At 51.4% G+C, this 19,415-nt stretch overlaps 1 long non-coding RNA gene across 1 annotated transcript in view; it reads right to left on the minus strand.

Annotated features, from left to right (window-relative positions):
- Window positions 1-12,580: 12,580 nt before the first annotated feature.
- LOC144945186 (uncharacterized) overlaps window positions 12,581-19,415 on the minus strand; it is a 35,202-nt gene continuing 28,367 nt past the window's right edge. The window contains exons 3-4 of the long non-coding RNA XR_013639633.1: window positions 14,604-14,794; window positions 12,581-12,769 (exon numbers count right to left, since the gene is read on the minus strand). This is a non-coding gene — a long non-coding RNA (uncharacterized LOC144945186). The remainder of the gene's footprint in view (window positions 12,770-14,603; window positions 14,795-19,415) is intronic.

Below are 19,415 nucleotides of genomic sequence, written 5' to 3' on the forward strand. Positions count from 1 at the left end.
CACCCACCCACTCACTCACTCACCAACCCACTCACCCACTCACTCAATCACCCACCCACCCACCCACTCACTCACCCACCCACTCACTCACTCACTCACCCACCCACCCACTCACTCACCCACCCACCCACCCACTCACTCACCCACCCACCCACTAACCCACCCACCCACCCACTCACCCACCCACTCACTCACTCACGCACTCACCCACTCAATCAATCACTCACCCACTCACTCACTCACCCGCTAACCCACCCACCCACTCACCCACCCGCCCACCCACTCACTCACCCACCCACCCACTCACCCACCCACCCACCCACTCACCCACCCACTCACTCACTCACCTACTCACTCACTCACCCACTCATCCACCCACTCACTCATCCACTCACTCACTCAATCAATCACTCACCCACTCATCCACTCACCCACCCGCCCACTCACCCACACACTCACCCACCCGCTCACCCACCCACCCACTAAAACCACCCACCCACCCACTCACCCACCCACCCACTCACTCACTCACCCACCCACCCACTCACCCACCCACCCACCCACTCACCCACCCACTCACACACTCACACCACTCAATCAATCACTAACCCACTCACTAACCCACTCACTAACCCACTCAATCACCCACTCACTCACCCACTCACTCACCCACTCACTCACCCACTCAATCAATCACTCACCCACTCACCCACCCACTAACTCACTCACTCACTCAGTCACCCACCCACTCACTCACCCACTCACTCACCCACTCACTCACCCACTCACTCACCCACTCACTCACCCACTCACTCACCCACTCAATCAATCACTCACCCACCCACTCACCCACCCAACCAATCACTCACTCACTCACCCACCCACCCACTCACCCACTCACCCATCAACCCACTCACCCACCAACCCACTCACCCACCCACCCACTCACCCACTCACTCACTCACTCACCCACTCACCCACTCACTCACCAACCCACTCACCCACCCACTCACTCACTCAATCACCCACCCACCCACCCACCCACCCACTCACTCACTCACCCACCCACCAACCCACCCACCCACTCACCCACCCACCCACCCACCCACTCACTCACCCACCCACCCACTCACTCACTCACCCACCAACCCACCCACCCACCCACCCACCCACCCACTCACTCACCCACCCACCCACTAAACCACCCACCCACCCACTCACCCACCCACTCACTCACGCACTCACCCACTCAATCAATCACTCACCCACTCAATCAATCACTCACCCACTCACTCACTCACCCACCCGCTAACCCACCCACCCACCCACTCACTCACTCACCCACCCACCCACCCACCCACCCGCCCACTCACTCACCCACTCACTCACTCACTCACCCACTCACTCACTCACCCACTCATCCACCCACTCACTCACTCAATCAATCACTCACCCACTCATCCACTCACCCACCCACTCACCCACCCGCCCACTCACCCACACACTCACCCACCCGCTCACCCACCCACCCACTAAAACCACCCACCCACCCACCCACTCACCCACCCACCCACTCACTCACTCACCCACCCACTCACCCACCCACCCACTCACACACACACCCACTCAATCAATCACTAACCCACTCACTAACCCACTCACTAACCCACTCACTAACCCACTCACTCACCCACTCACCCACTCACACACTCACCCACTCAATCAATCACTAACCCACTCACTAACCCACTCACTAACCCACTCACTAACCCACTCAATCACCCACTCAATCACCCACTCACTCACCCACCCACCCACCCACTTACCCACTCACCCACCCACTCACTCACCCACCCACTCACTCACTCACCAACCCACTCACCCACTCACTCAATCACCCACCCACCCACCCACTCACTCACCCACCCACTCACTCACTCACTCACTCACCCACCCACCCACTCACTCACCCACTCACTCACCCACCCACCCACCCACTCACTCACCCACCCACCCACTAACCCACCCACCCACCCACTCACCCACCCACTCACTCACTCACGCACTCACCCACTCAATCAATCACTCACCCACTCACTCACTCACCCGCTAACCCACCCACCCACTCACCCACCCGCCCACCCACTCACTCACCCACCCACCCACTCACCCACCCACCCACCCACTCACCCACCCACTCACTCACTCACCTACTCACTCACTCACCCACTCATCCACCCACTCACTCATCCACTCACTCACTCAATCAATCACTCACCCACTCATCCACTCACCCACCCACTCACCCACCCGCCCACTCACCCACACACTCACCCACCCGCTCACCCACCCACCCACTAAAACCACCCACCCACCCACTCACCCACCCACCCACTCACTCACTCACCCACCCACCCACTCACCCACCCACCCACCCACTCACCCACCCACTCACACACTCACCCACTCAATCAATCACTAACCCACTCACTAACCCACTCACTAACCCACTCAATCACCCACTCACTCACCCACTCACTCACCCACTCACTCACCCACTCAATCAATCACTCACCCACTCACCCACCCACTCACTCACTCACTCAGTCACCCACCCACTCACTCACCCACTCACTCACCCACTCACTCACCCACTCACTCACCCACTCACTCACCCACTCACTCACCCACTCAATCAATCACTCACCCCACCCACTCACCCACCCAACCAATCACTCACTCACTCACCCACCCACCCACTCACCCACTCACCCATCAACCCACTCACCCACCAACCCACTCACCCACCCACCCACTCACCCACTCACTCACTCACTCACCCACTCACCCACTCACTCACTCACCCACTCACCCACTCACTCACACACTCACTCACACACCCACCCTCTCACCCACTCACTCACCCACTCACTCACTAACCCACTCACTCACCCACTCACCCACCCACTCACTCACCCACGCACTCACTCACCCACTCACTCACCCACTAATTCAATCAATCACTCACCCACTCACTCACTCACTCACCCACCCACCCACCCACTCACCCACCCACTCACTCACTCACCCACTCACACACCTACTCACTCACCAACTCAATCAATCACTCACCCACCCACTCACTCACCCACCCAACCAATCACTCACTCACTCACTCACCCACCCAACCAACCAACCAATCACTCACTCACTCACCCACCCACCCACCCACTCACTCAGTCACCCACCCACTCACTCACTCACTCACCCACCCACCCAGTCACTCACTCACTCACCCACCCACTCACACACCCACCCACTCACACACTCACCCACCCACTCGCCCACCCACCCACCCACCCACTCACCCACCCACCCACTCACCCACCCACCCACCCACTCACTTACCCACTCACTCACTCACCCACTCACCCACTCACCCACCCACTCACACACCCACACACCCACACACCCACTCACTCTGACCTGACACGAAAGATTTAGAGGTAAAACCTCTGACCTGACACGAGAGATTTAGAGGTAAAACCTCTGGCCTGACACAAAAGATTTAGAGGCAAATCCTCTGACCTGACACGAGAGATTTAGAGGTAAAACCTCTGACCTGACACGAGAGATTTAGAGGTAAAATCTCTGACCTGACACGAGAGATCTAGAGGTAAAACCTCTGACCTGACACGAGAGATTTAGATGTAAAACCTCTGACCTGACACGAGATCTAGAGGTAAAACCTCTGACCTGACAGGAGAGATCTAGAGGTAAAACATCTGAACCTGACATGAGAAACCTAGAGGTAAAACCTCTGACCTGACACGAGAGATTTAGAGGCAAAATCTCTGACCTGACACGAGAGATCTAGAGGTAAAATCTCTGACCTGACACGAGAGATTGAGAGGTAAAACCTCTGACCTGATACGAGAGATCTAGAGGTAAATCCTCTGACCTGACACGAGAGATTTAGAGGTAAAACCTCTGACCTGACACGAGAGATTTAGAGGTAAAACCTCTGACCTGACATGAGAAATCTAGAGGTAAAACCTCTGACCTGACACGAGAGATTTAGAGGTAAAACCTCTGACCTGACACGAGAGATTTAGAGGTAAAACCGCTGACCTGACATGAGAAATCTAGAGGTAAAACCTCTGACCTGACACGGGAGATTGAGAGGGAAAACCTCTGACCTTACACGAGAAATCTAGAGGTAAAACCTCTGACCTGACACGGGAGATTGAGAGGGAAAACCTCTGACCTGACACGAGAGATTTAGAGGTAAAACCTCTGACCTGACACGGGAGATTGAGAGGGAAAACCTCTGACCTGACACGAGAGATTTAGAGGTAAAACCTCTGACCTGACACGGGAGATTGAGAGGTAAAACCTCTGACCTGACACGAGAGATTTAGAGGTAAAACCTCTGACCTGACACGGGAGATTGAGAGGTAAAACCTCTGACCTGACACGGGAGATTGAGAGGTAAAACCTCTGACCTGACACGAGAGATTTAGAGGTAGAACCTATTCACCCACGCACGCAATCTCGAACCCACCAATTCACTTATCCTCTCACCAACCCACCTTCACCCACTCTCACACCCACTCACGTGCTGCCCCACCCACTCACTCACCTCAACCATTCACAAACCCACCCACCCACTCATTCACCCAACCACCCACCAACCACTCAATCTCTAAACCCATTCACCCACCCACCCACTCAGCCACCCACCCACTAACTAACCCAATCAATCTCTAACCCACTCACCTACCCACCCACTCACCCAGCCACTCGTCTATTCACCCCCACACAACACACCAACTCACGACACCCATGACTTACCCTATCACCCACAATCTCTAACACAGTCACCCACTTACCTACTCCCTCAACCACTGACCCACACTCACAGACCCACCCACTATGTGTAGTCCTCACCTCTTCTGGTAATTATTATTATTCTTAGGTTTTTTCGGTAAAGTCACGTAGGTAAAACATTAAAATGAATAAAAGTAAAATAAAATAAAAATAAAAATCACGACGTTTTGGAGGCAACACAAGCTTCCGTCTTCAGGTGGAACCGTCACAGCCACGACAGCTGTATCAAGTAAATGAGAGATTACAAGAGCTACCACTCCGTATATATAATGGTTGGAGAGGGGAAGGGCCAAGTAAGGCACACTTTTTATTAATATAAGTGTAATGTAGTAACTCGGCGGGAGACGACTTCACGGGTAGCACACTCTTTATTTCACCAACTTCGGTTCACAGGCGACTAACACCCACTGTAGTATCTCGGGTGACTAACACCCACTTGGTTACTCGGGTGACTAACACCCACTTGGTTACCCGGGTGACTAACACCCACTTAGCTACTCGGGTGACTAACACCCACTTGGTTACTCGGGTGACTAACACCCACTTGGTTACTCGGGTGACTAACACCCACTTAGCTACTCGGGTGACTAACACCCACTGAGCTACTCGGGTGACCAACACCCACTTAGCTACTCTGGCGACTAACGCCCACTGAGCTACTCTGGCGACTAATGCCCACTGAGCTACTCGGGTGACAAACACCCACTGAGCTACTCGGGTGACCAACACCCACTTAGCTACTCTGGCGACTAACGCCCACTGAGCTACTCTGGCGACTAACGCCCACTGAGCTACTCGGGACACACCCTGCCGGGGTGTCCGTCTCGACTGTGGGTCCCCCAGTCCCGACCCACGTGGGCGTCGAACCACGGGTCCCACAGTCTCGCCTCCGAGCCACACAGGGCCCCGGTCCCTACAAGGACAGCGGGACTAGGGGTCTCGGGGCACTATGTCTTCAACTCCGTCTTCGATCTTCAACTGGTTAACAACCCCGAGTGCTCTCGCGCGTCCCCCTTTATACCCCACCTGCGGACGTCGCTGAGAGCACCCATCCTATTTGACCAATCACTGGGCGCTGGCTACGATCCTGTTTTCCCACATCTCAGCGTGCCTCACCACCCACGCCGCGCCGCCCCGTCATCCGTCACTCCCGGCGCGCGCGTCCATACCACGCCCACAACGCGTGCCCAACCCCGCACCCCGTGCCGCCCCGTGATCCATCACTGTCACAGTCGGCGCGCGTCAACACCACCACTACATAAGAATAGACTGCATAAAAAAGGCTGAGCCTTTGTTATGGAGAGGTACGGTTTGTGACTAAGCCTGGCCTACATAACAATAGTGTGAAAAAAGAAAACAACTAAACATGGTAAAACAAGCCTGGCTGTCTATCAATAACTTGTAATAGTTGTCTGTGAAATAAGATGGACCAAATAAGTGTAGTTAAATCTTTTTTACATGGTTAATCACATCTTTCCAATGATTACTCAGTTTGTAACCATCATCACGGTTGAAATTATGTCTGTGTTTGTATATTTGTATAGCTTCGTGTACAAACCTTTGATGGTAACCAGGAGGTTTGCAGAGCACCTTGGTCTCGGAAAAGACAATTTCATGAGAGCCCACAGAGTTGTAGCAATGATCGGCAACGGCCGAAGAATCAGTTCTGCCGTGTTTCAGATCTGACTTGTGCTCGCGGACACGATCAGAAACATGACGTTTCGTTTCTCCAATGTAGCAATCACCACAACTGCAACTCAATTTGTAGACTCCAGGATACTGTAAGTCAGGAACAACATCCTTCACAGATGGAATCAGGTCACGGATTTTATGCACTGTACTGAATCGTACTTGGATCTTATGTTTGTTTAGAATTTTGGAGATCTTTTTGGTCACGCCTGCTATGTATGGTAACGTGATAGTTTTGGTCGGAGTTTCATGTGGCTGTTTCTGTGTGGTGGGAGAAACAGCTTGGCGGATAGTGCGGTCAGAGTATCCGTTCATCCTGAGGGCCCGATGTACATGTATTAATTCACCGGCCAGGTGGTGTTGGTCAGAAATGCCATGGGCTCTGTGGTATAGCGTTTTGATGAGAAAATTCTTTTGAGATGGGTGGTGGTGGGAATCCGGTTTCAGGTAGGAATCTGTGTGGGTGGCTTTCCTGTAGACAGAATGTCCCAAGGATCCGTCAGGCCTCCTCTCAAACAGAATATCCAAGAATGTTAGTTTACCATCTTTCTCCACTTACATGGTGAATCTGATGGATGGGTGTCTAGAATTGATGTGGTCCAAGTGGTTCAATGCTGGGAGGCCATGTGGCCAGATGACGAAAGTGTCATCCACATACCTCTTCCACAGGGAAGGACGCAGGGTGGATGTCTGGATGGCGTCTGATTCAATCTTTTCCATGAACATGTTGGCTATAACTGGTGACAAGGGGGAGCCCATAGGGGTACCCTCATTCTGTTTGTAGAAGGTGCCATTCCAGGTAAAATAGGTGTTGGTGAGGCAATGCCTAACCAGCGCAGGTACATCAGAATTCAATCCATGTTGGACTAAGTCCTCAATTATTGTTAGGGTGTCCGGTACTGGGACTTTGGTAAACAAAGATACTACATCAAAACTGACGAGGATGTCATCAGGAGATAGTACCATGTCCTTAACCATAGAGACTAATTGGGTTGAGTTGAGTACTGCCGAAGAGGTCTTGCCTGTGAAGGGAAGCAGAGTATCTGATAGAAACCGGGCTAGTTTGTACGTAGGAGAGTTTATCGTCGACACGATGGGTCGTAGCGGGGTGCCTTCTTTATGGATCTTGGGAAGACTATAGAGTCTGGGAGGTCTAGCCGCTGATGGTTTTAGAGAGGGATGTTTGCTTGGTTCGATTAGGGAAGTCGAACTCGTGATGATACTGTTGGTTTTTGTCGTTAGGCTTTTAGTGGGATCGTTTTTAATTTTGGAGTAACTCCCATCATTAAGAAGCTCCAGGATTTTGTTGTTGTATGAATCTTTATCCATGATGACCGTGGCATTGCCCTTGTCTGCCGAGAGGATGACTATATCACCTCTCTTTTTTAGGTCCGCGAGTTCAGAGCGTTCGTTTTTGCTGATGTTACTAGTGGGTTTCTTAGCATTCTTAAGAATAGTAGCTATTTCAGCTCTTGCTACATCCGCATGGATGTGTCCTATGCCTCTGAGGGCTACATCAATCTGAGAAATCACATCCTCTACTGGTAGGGGTGACGGCGAAATTTAGTCCTTTGGCCAGTACCGTTTTTAGATTGTCAGAAATTGGGATGTTACTCTGATTAATCACGGTCTTGTTAACATCCAGCTTTGCGATGTGTGGCTCTGGTTTCTTCTTAGATAGGAGGTTGAATTTAGAAATCAGGTTAGCTTTGCATTTGGCTGACATTGAGTCAGCAGAAGCGGAAGTCATGTTATCAACGTGGTTCCAATCGGAAGGTGACATTTTTTGTGTTAACATTAAATGTGTTTGTAAGAGAGTCTTGTCTAAATTATCGAGTGCAGATCGGAGTAACCTTATTCTCTCCGAGATTAGTGATAGGCTAGCATTAAATAAGATCTGTTTAGAGTTCGGTGAGGACACAGCAGCGGATGTGAGTGTGAAAGCGATGGGTATTACCTTGTTATTTCGGCACACTATTGTTATGTAGGCCAGGCTTAGTCACAAACCGTACCTCTCCATAACAAAGGCTCAGCCATAACAAAGGCTCAGCCTTTTTTATGCAGTCTATTCTTATATTAATAAAAAGTGTGCCTTACTTGGCCCTTCCCCTCTCCAACCATTATATATACGGAGTGGTAGCTCTTGTAATCTCTCATTTACTTGATACAGCTGTCGTGGCTGTGACGGTTCCACCTGAAGACGGAAGCTTGTGTTGCCTCCGAAACGTCGTGATTTTTATTTTTATTTTATTTTACTTTTATTAATTTTAATGTTTTACCTATGTGACTTTACCGAAAAAACCTAAGAATATGAATCCTTGCAGTCACGAAAGCTTCAAATCTAGAATCTCTTCTGGTAATGTGAGATATTCTTCCTCCCAGCGGTATTTTACCAAGTAAGGCCCACTGAGCTATAAAGATTGTTTTCAGAAGCACCCTCGCCACAAATGATAGTTCAACAAAGTCGCTGTATACATTTGTAATAAAAGACTCGGACGCTTCTCTCTGTCCTGTGTCCTTTATTTGGGTTCGATCTCTTTCCCTCACGGTACTCCCCTATATACTCTCCACCCTGCAGCCCCAGGCTGCTGTCGCTCCCGTAGCCCACACTCTGCAGCCCCAGGCTGCTGTCGCGCCGTGCAGACCCCTGCTGCCGACTCCTCCCTTGCAGACCCGCTGCTCTCTGCAGCCTCCTCGCTGCTCCTCCTGCCCCAGGGTTGGTCACCGTTGGCCGACGGTGCTGATCCTCCTGGCTTGGGTGTGTGGCGACCTCGCCACTCTCTCTCACCCTTCGCCCTGCGTGGCCTCTCACTTCTCCCAGTCCCCGATCACTCCCGACTGCTTCCGGTTACCCCCCTTATAGACCGTTACCCTCTCCCCCACGTGACGTAACTCCTCCCCCCATGACGTCACTTCCCGAAGGTCGTTTACGCCCGCATTACACATTTATTGCACCCAATTCCTCTTATTACATGTTTCTAAATGTGGAGTGAAATATACAAGCGTCAAGGTTGGGATCGAACCACAACATTCTGTATAACAGGCGAGGTAGTTAACATCTTGCCACCGTGGCGCTCAATTCTTTGACTCACCCAATCACCTACTAAAGCCACCCACCAACCTACTAACCGACTCACAAACCCACTCACCCTGCCACACACTCAATTTCTAACCCACTCACTCAACCACTCATCCACGCACTCACCTACACACGCACTCACTAACTCACTCACCCAACAACCAACCCACCAACTCACCCACGCACTCACTGACCAACTCACGCACCAACCCACCCACTCACACTGTGACCTACTCCATATCTAACCCAACAACTCACTCACCCAGCCCCTCACCTACTAACCTAACGACCCACCCACTCACTCACACACCTACGCACTCAACCACCCACTCACCCAACTGTAAACATTTTTTTTTTATAAGGTAAGGCCCACATAGCTATCATCAGAAGCAACATGGCCACAAATGATGGCGTAACCAAGTGGATTATCACGTAGACATTTAAAGCATCCAGATCCTCTAAATGCACGTTGATAAATATGGAGGGAAAACCCTGAGGACTCGGAGAAAAATCCATGAACCACGAGGAGAACATGCAAACTCCAAATATACAGGCATCACGATCGAGACCGAACCCACAACCTCCTGTACAAAAGGTAAGGTAGTTAACATCTCGCCACCATGGGGCTCCACTCTCTGACTCGCAGCCACCCACTCACCTACCCATTCAGCCAACTACCCATTCAGCAACATACCCACTCAAAGACCCACCCACTCAAAAACCCACACACCTTGCTAACCACTTACCTACGCACCCAACTACACACCCACTCACTGACTCACTCCCTCAACAATTCATTCACCCATCCACTCACCATTTCACTCCCCCAATCATACACCCACCCATCCACCCACTCTATCTCTAACTCACACACTCACCAGTCCACCCACTCACCCAGCCACTTACCTACTCACCCACTCATCCTGCCACCTACTCGACCTGCAACATAACCTACCAACCCAACGAGCCACCTACCCCCTAAACTAAACTACCTTATACTAAGCGAGGCAGTGAACATCTCACCACATTGGCGCCTCATTCTGACTCACCCATCCACTCACTCACACGCTAACTTACTCACTAAACCTCCCACATCAACTCACCCACCCACTCGCTGACCCCACTCAGTCAACAACTCACCCACCCACCCAACCACTCACTCAGTTAACCACTTGCTTACCCACCGACTCACCCTACGACCACTCACCAAGCTACACACTCACCTACCAACACACCCATTCACTCACTTGCTCACCCACCCACTTACTCGCCAACCACTAACTGACCCACTCACCCACCTACAAACTCACGAACAAAAAACACACCCACTCAACCCATCGCTCACCCAACCCCTCACTCATCCACTTACTCAATCACCCACCCACGCACTCACCGACCCACCAACTCACTTCACCCACCCAACACTCACCCAACCACCCACTCAATCTCTAAACCACACACCAACCCTGCTACTGAGAGAAGATCTGGAGGACCCGGATAAAACTTCCACACGACCACAGGGAGAACATGCTAACTCCAAATATACAGGTGGAAGGGATGGGATCGAATTCACAAACTCCTGTATACTAGGTGAGGTAGTTAACATCTCGCCACCGTGGTGCCCCACTCTTTGACTCACCCACCCACCCAATCACACACTAACTCACCTGCTCAACCTTCGATATTCACTCACCCACCCACTAACTGACCCACCCACTAACTAACCCACCCACCCACTCACCCAACAATCTACTCACCCACCCACTCACCTATTCACCCAACCCCTCACTCACCCACTCACCCACCCAATCACCTAGTTACCCACACACTCAATCTCTAACACACCAATTTACTCATCCACTCACCAACCCACCTCTCACCCACTCAATCACTTCAAACCATTCACTCACCCACCCACTAATTCACACAATCACCCACCACCCACTCAATCTCTAACCCACACCCACCTACTCACTCACCCAACGACTCACTCAACAATTCACTCCAATTCAACACACCCACTTCTCTAACACACTCACTCCCCTACTCCCTCAACCACTCACCCACCTACTCTCTCAACCACTGACCTACCGACTCACCCACCGACTCACCCACCGACTCACCCACCGACTCACCCACCGACTCACCCACCGACTCACCCACCGACTCACCCACCGACTCACCCACCGACTCACCCACCGACTCACCCACCGACTCACCCACCGACTCACCCACCGACTCACCCACCGACTCACCCACCGACTCACCCACCGACTCACCCACCGACTCACCCACCGACTCACCCACCGACTCACCCACCGACTCACCCACCGACTCACCCACCGACTCACCCACCGACTCACCCACCGACTCACCCACCGACTCACCCACCGACTCACCCACCGACTCACCCACCGACTCACCCACCGACTCACCCACCGACTCACCCACCGACTCACCCACCGACTCACCCACCGACTCACCCACCGACTCACCCACCGACTCACCCACCGACTCACCCACCGACTCACCCACCGACTCACCCACCGACTCACCCACCGACTCACCCACCGACTCACCCACCGACTCACCCACCGACTCACCCACCGACTCACCCACCGACTCACCCACCGACTCACCCACCGACTCACCCACCGACTCACCCACCGACTCACCCACCGACTCACCCACCGACTCACCCACCGACTCACCCACCGACTCACCCACCGACTCACCCACCGACTCACCCACCGACTCACCCACCGACTCACCCACCGACTCACCCACCGACTCACCCACCGACTCACCCACCGACTCACCCACCGACTCACCCACCTACTCCCTCAACCACTGACCCACCGACTCACCCACCGACTCACCCACCGACTCACCCACCGACTCACCCACCAACCCACCCACCGACTCACCCACCGACTCACCCACCGACTCACCCACCGACTCACCCATAGACCCACCCAGTTAATCACCCACTACGTGGAGTCCTCCCCTCTTCCAGTATTGTGAGATATTCTTCCTCCCAGCGGTATCTTCACAACAACGCCCGGTGGGGTGGGCAAGCCTCTCAACGAGCCGGGCGAGCGGGGCAACAGCCTGGTCATGTTGGGTTCATAGCGCAGTGCGGCACACGCATACACACAAGCAGACCACACACATATGAACACAATAACAACAGTGGGAGCCACTCACGCGATAGGGATGGGCCGCATGGTCCACTCCAGCTCGATGTACGGCTTGCCCGGATACAATGTTAACTACCTCGTCTGGTATACAGGAGGTTTTCGGTTAGATCCCAACTCTGACACCTGTATATTTGGAGTTTGCATGTTCTCTTCGTGGTCAAGTGGATTTTTATTCTGGTCCTCTAGATTTTCCCTACACATTTAGAAACAGGCATTTAGAGTAGTTGGCTGCTATACAATTCCACATAAGGCACGTTGTTGACCTATCATTTGTGGCCAGGTCACTTCTAAAACAAAAAAAATTGTTACTCAGTGAGATGGTTGAGATACAAGTGATGAGCCTGTGTGTGAGTGGTTGAGTGAGTGAGTGGTTAAATTAATGATTGAATGAATGATTGGTTGAGTGAGTGGCTGAGTGAGTGAGTGAGTGAATGGTTGAGTGAGTGGCTGAATTAGTGGTTGAGTGAGGGAGTGGTTGATGGAGCGATTGGTTCAATGAGCGAGCGAGTGGTTGAGTGAGCGAGTGAGTGGTTCAGTGAGTGGTTGAGTTAGTGAATGGGTGGCTGAATAACTGAGTTATTGAGTGAGTGGTTGAGTGAGTGGTTGAATGAATTAGTGAGTGGTTGAATGAGTATTTGAATGAGTGAGTGTTTGAGCGAATGAGTTAGTGTTTGAGCGCATGAGTGTGTGGTTGAGTGAGTGAATGAGTGAGCAGTTGCGTGAGTGTCTGAGTGAATGAGTGGTTGAGTGGGTGGTTGAGTTAATGACCGAGTGAGTGATTGATTGGTTGAGTGAGTGAATGGTTGAGTGAGTGAGTAGTTGAGCAAGTGGTTTAAATTTCGATTTAAAGCTTTCGTGACTGCAGGGATTCATCTTCTTGGTTCTTTCAGTAAAGTCACGTAGAATGGAAATAATAAAATAATACAAATAAAACATAATCAAATAATTGTCACGACGTTTCGGCCACAACGCAAGCAGCCGTCCTCAGGTGAAGAACAGGTCTGTCAAGGAGACAGAGTCTGAATGACAACCCCAGGCTTGGAGCGTCTTTTTTAAGCTGGGATGGAAGCGGGGAGAGTGCCTTGACAAAAGAATTTGCGAGAGAATAATAAGAGAATAAAGTTTAACTGGAAGCATATTACTGCAGATACATATTATTAACATTCCTTCTCTTTATTAATGCTACCCCTACCCCCTCCCTTTGATGTTGCTAATCCTGCATAATGCACGGGCATAATGACTTTAAACCCCTCGCCAAACCTCCTACGCATTTCACAAGTAGTACTAATCGCATATCTGCATTTCCCATAAATATGCTAAATTCCTCTTGATATGCAAATTATTTTGTCAAGGCGCTCTCCCCCCCTCCATCCCAGCTTAAAAAAGACGCTCCAAGCCTGGGGTTGTCATTCAGACTCTGTCTCCTTGACAGACCTGTTCTTCACCTGAGGACGGCTGATTGCGTTGTGGCCGAAACGTCGTGAGAATTATTTGATTATGTTTTATTTGTATTATTTTATTATTTCCATTCTACGTGACTTTACCGAAAGAACCAAGAAGACGAGTGGTTTAAGTTAGTGGTTGAGTGAGTGAGTGGCTGAATGAGTGAGTGGCTGAGTGAGTAAGTGGTTGAGTGAGTGGTTCAAGTTAGTAGTTGAGTGAGTGAGTGGCTGTATGAGTGAGTGGCTGTATGAGCGAGTGACTGAGTGAGCGAATGACTGAGTGAGTGAGTGGCCGGCGCGCACCTTGGCTGCGTTGTCCAGGGTGTCCCGCTGGTGCCGCCCCACTGTGTTGCTGTACTCCGTCAGGGTGAGAGCGGCGGTGCCGCGAAAGCAGCTGCTCCAGCGACTGGGCCATCTTGCCCAGCTCCTCCTGGCGAGCACGCAGCATGCCCTGGAGCTCCCGTCACATGGTGCTGGCAATCTGAGACACCCGCCTGTAGCACACACGCGATATGGGAATGGATTAAGGTGACCCGGGTGACGAGATGTTCACTGCTTTGCCCGGTATTCAGGATGTTGTAGGTTTGATCCAAACCCTGATGCTTACATATGAGGAGTTGCGTGAATTTTTCTTCGGATCCTCTGGTTTTGCCCTCCACATTTATAAATATGCATTGACAGTATTTGGCTTATTTACATTTCATCGTGATAAGCCACTTCATTGGGCTATCATTTGTGGCAAGGTAATTTCTGAAAAAGAGCTATATAGCTCAGTGGGCCTTACCTGGTAAAATAAAATAGGCGAGTGGGTAGGTGAGTGAGTGTATAGGGAAGTGGGTATGTTAGTGGAAAGGTCAGCGAGTGGGTAGATGAGCGTGTAGGTAGGTGGTTGAGTGAGTGAGTGGTTGAGTTAATAATTGAGTGAGTGATTATTTGAGTGAGTGGCTGAGTGAGTGAGTGGTTGAGTGATTGAGTGAGTGGTTGAGTGAGTGGTTGAATGAGTGGTTGAGTGAGAGAATAACTGAGTGAGTGAGCGGCTGAGTGGTTGAGTGAGTCTTTGAGCGATTGTGTGGCTGAGTGAGTGAATGGCTGAATGAGTGGCTGAGTGAGTGAGAGCGTGATGGATGAGTGAGTGAGAGAGTGATGGTTGAATGAGTGAGAGAGTGATGGTTGAGTGGTTGAGTAAGTAATTGAGTGAGTGGTTGAGTGAGTGAGTGAATGGGTGGGTGGGTGGTTGAATGATTGGTTGAGTGAGTGAATAGCTGAGTGAGTGAGCGGCTGAGTGGTTGAGCGAGTCGTTGAGTGAGTCTGTGGCTGAATGAGTTTGTGGCTGAGTGAGTGAATGGCTGAATGAATCACAGCTATGATAAAAATGGACATCAGCATATAAGTGGTCTTGTTTTCACTCACTAAATGAAGTTTAAAATAAAATTGTACACTCACAGGATCGAGTAAAAGATGACAGCGAATCGGAGTAAACTAAATCGCGGCAATGATGAAATTTGTCATTAGCATAATATTGATTTATAAGTCTACAAAATGACTTTTTGCAGAGCGATTTAACACAAAAGTCTGATAGACTACATGAAAAAATTAAGAAAAAAAGTACATACAAATCGGGCATCAATACCGTTGCTTTGTATGATCTGTGAAACGCCGAGGATTTTAGATTAAATCGCACATTTTGAGCTTGCTGCCGGATCGACTGAGTGGAATCAATACAATTAGTCTCGATTCATGATCAACAAAGACCATATATGGGAAAATCTCTGATCGGTGATTTTGATTGCATCGTATTGCAGCGCCCCTTTGATGATGTTATAAAGCACTTGCCCCAACAGTATGTTAAAGACTTAATTACACATTTTTGGACCATCTTATCTGACAGGTACTATTTTACTTTACTTTACCGAGTGTTAACATCCCCAGTGTTTAACAGTACTCTCTTCATTGTTCAGCCAGCACTGGTATAAACATGGGCATTTTCGTTCTTTTCTATCATGTGTATCAACAGGTGCTTGTACACACACATGTCGACGTACACTTGCACCCCACTCTCTCTTTTGGCCTCCCCTCCCCCTCTCTGTCCAATGCATTGGCGTGTGCAGCAGTAGTTGCTTGCGCACAACCACGTCCACGCCGCCGACTCTCGTGTACCACGTCGTGCATTCTTTTGGCCCCGCCCCCCTTCCCCCTCCCGATGCGTTCTACGTGGCACGTCGTGCCGTCTTTGAGCCCCGCCCCCCTCCCTCCCGATACGTTCCATTCATTGGCTACCACATTCTGCTGAGCTCCCCCCCCTCTCCTCCCCCTTCAACTTGCTTTTAAGGGATTACATCTTGAATCATTGCCTCACTTGATGCAGCAAATCTGGCTGTGACGGTCCCACCTGATGACGGAGACTTGTGTTGCCTCCGAAACGTCGTGATTTTTATTTTATTTTACTTTCATTAATTTTAATGTTTTACCTACGTGACTTTACCGAAAAAACCGAAGAATATGAATCCTTGCAGTCACGAAAGCTTCAAATCTAGAAATAGTATGTTAAAGGCTACAGGGGGATCTTTGTGTGCGAGTAGCTCACAGATCCTTGAGAGATCTGGACACTGTCCGATCATCAGCAAGCTCCTCAGGCAGGCGAGACTGCGTTGGCTGTTGTCTGTGCATTATGAGGTGATAAATATCCCACGCAGAGGAGTCTGCTTACAGGACAGATAAGAGGTTCTTCACTGACCATGCCCCGTGTCACGTGAACGTTAAATGGGGTCCCAGTAATTCAGTGTCCATCGCTGAATCATCTTTCACCATCACCACGCGTCCATTAAGGCCAATGCGACGAGGCCATAAATAGACGCCGCGTTATAACGGGGGGGGGGGGGGGGGGGTGGGGGGAGCAGGACAAACGTCGTACTACGTGACATCACAACACCCTGCACACAGCCATAGTGGCTGATTAGGGTGCGCATCGTTCACGAATATGTGGTTTAAGTGGTTGAGAGTAGATTTTGGTGTAAATTGATCACGATGCATTGCGTAGCCTGCATTTAAAATTTAATGCGTGGGTGTGTGAGCAGATATGAGTGGGTGAGTGCGTCAGTAAGCTGGTAGGTGAGTGTGTGGGTGGATGGAGTGGCTGGGCGGGCACGGCATGGGCTGGAGTGGAGTGGACTGATGCGGTACGGAAGGATGTGGAGCTGAGTGGGCTTTGCCGACGACTGGTACCAGCGGTGTCGGGATCGGCCTCTGCGGGGGAGGCTCGTGAAGGACGCTTCTACTGGGCAGTTGGAGACAGTCGGCCTCCAACAACAACGGAAGAGTGACGCTCACAACAACGAGCGGAATACCGGATAATAAATATGCAGCAATTTGGCACAGTACGGGGTACAGGTGGTGCATCTGCCAGTCATCTCAGTCAGCCAACCCATGGCACCTGGGTCTGTTCCAGGACCTCTGGTCAGCGAGCCTTTGACACTTCACGTGGCTTCAAAGTGCACATGGCCTGGCACAGGTGCCGTGGTGACGTCACTGTCACTTATTGGCGAATGGCGACGGTCGATAACGCAGCGGTGGTTGTGAGCAATGCCATTTTGAGGGGGGGGGGGGCGCCAACCCTGACCATCTGTGAACATCACGTCGCCTCACGCCACCACAGTGGCCACAGGGAGTTCTATATGGGTGCGAGGGGCTGGTAACCCCCCTCCACCTTCAACTAAATCACTACACATTTACATGCGAGCCCTTGGGTCTCTCTGCGAGTCGATGGATCTGTGTGGTGAGTCTATGGGTCTCTGTGAGAGTCCGTGGGTCTCTGTGAGGCGAGTCTGTAGCGTGGAAACGAGTATGCACACACCGCCTGTCCACCTACATGCAGTTACGGCCAGAGGTCTGTAGGGGGGGCCAGCCTGTACAAGGGGATAGAGAGAGAGCCTGGATTCCCCTCCCCTACCCCAGGTGAGGGGCTGGGGGGGTGTTCCAGGATCCACTGGAAGATTCCAGAAAGGGGGCGATACTGGGGGCGGAGAGTCCCTGCGGTTCTCTGGTCGGTTCGAGGCAGTGCTACAAAGACGAAGACTAGCTAGGCTAGGACCCTGGAACCCGGGACCCGACATCCTTGTAAGGGCGGGGGCCGAGCGCGGACCAGTGGCCCGGACCAGTGGCCCGGACCCGTACCTTGGCTGGGTCAGGTCAGAGTAGCCTCCCTAGCTAGGACCCTGGGACCCCAAGCCCGACGTCCTTGTAAGGGCCGGGCCGAGCTTGGACCAGTGGTCGGGACCCGTACCTTGGCTGGATTGGGTCAGTTAGCCTTCCCTAGGGCACAGATAGCCGGAGGGCTGAGAGCCAGATTACCCAGTGCGAGTGCACACTAGACCGGAGGCTGTACCTCTCTGTGTGATGAGTCTATGCCAGGGGTCGGCAACCTACGGCTCCGGAGCCGCATGCGGCTCTTTACGGGCTGCTTCTTGACGATATGTACGTATGTACAGTATATGTACATAGATGCATTGCGGCTCTTGAAATACTGAATTTTGTACCGAATTGGAAAGAAATGGCTCTTCTTGTTATTTTGGTTGCCGACCCCTGGTCTATGCGTTTTTGTATGACTCTATGTGTGTCTAGGTGGTGATTCTATGGGTCTCTGTTTGGTGAGTCTATGGGTCTCTCTGTGAGTCTATAGGTGCAAGTACATGGATCTCTCTGCGAGTCTGTGGGTCTCTGTGGGGTGAGTCTATGCGTCTCTGTCTGATGAGTCTATGGGTCTATGTGGTGAGTCTGTGGGTCTCTGTGGTGAGTCTATGTGTTTGTGTGGTGAGTCCATAGACCTCTGCGAGTCTTACTCTGCGAGTCTGTGGGTGTGTTTGAGTCTGTGGTACTGTGTGATGAGTCTATGCGCCTTTGTGTAAGTCTATGGGTCTCTGTGTGGTGATTATATGGGTCTCTGTGTGGCGAGTCTGTGGGTCTCTATGTGAGTATGGATACGATTGAGTCTATGGGTATCTGTCTGGTGAGTCTATGTGTCTCTCTGTGGTGAGTCTATGTCTCTGTTTGGTGAGTCTATAGGGCTCTGTTTGAGTCTGTGGATCTCTGTCTGATGAGTCTATGGGTCTCTGTGGTGAG

This window comes from Lampetra fluviatilis, chromosome 37 (assembly GCF_964198595.1).
Source record: "Lampetra fluviatilis chromosome 37, kcLamFluv1.1, whole genome shotgun sequence".
In the NCBI taxonomy this organism is placed as follows: Eukaryota; Metazoa; Chordata; class Hyperoartia; order Petromyzontiformes; family Petromyzontidae; genus Lampetra; species Lampetra fluviatilis.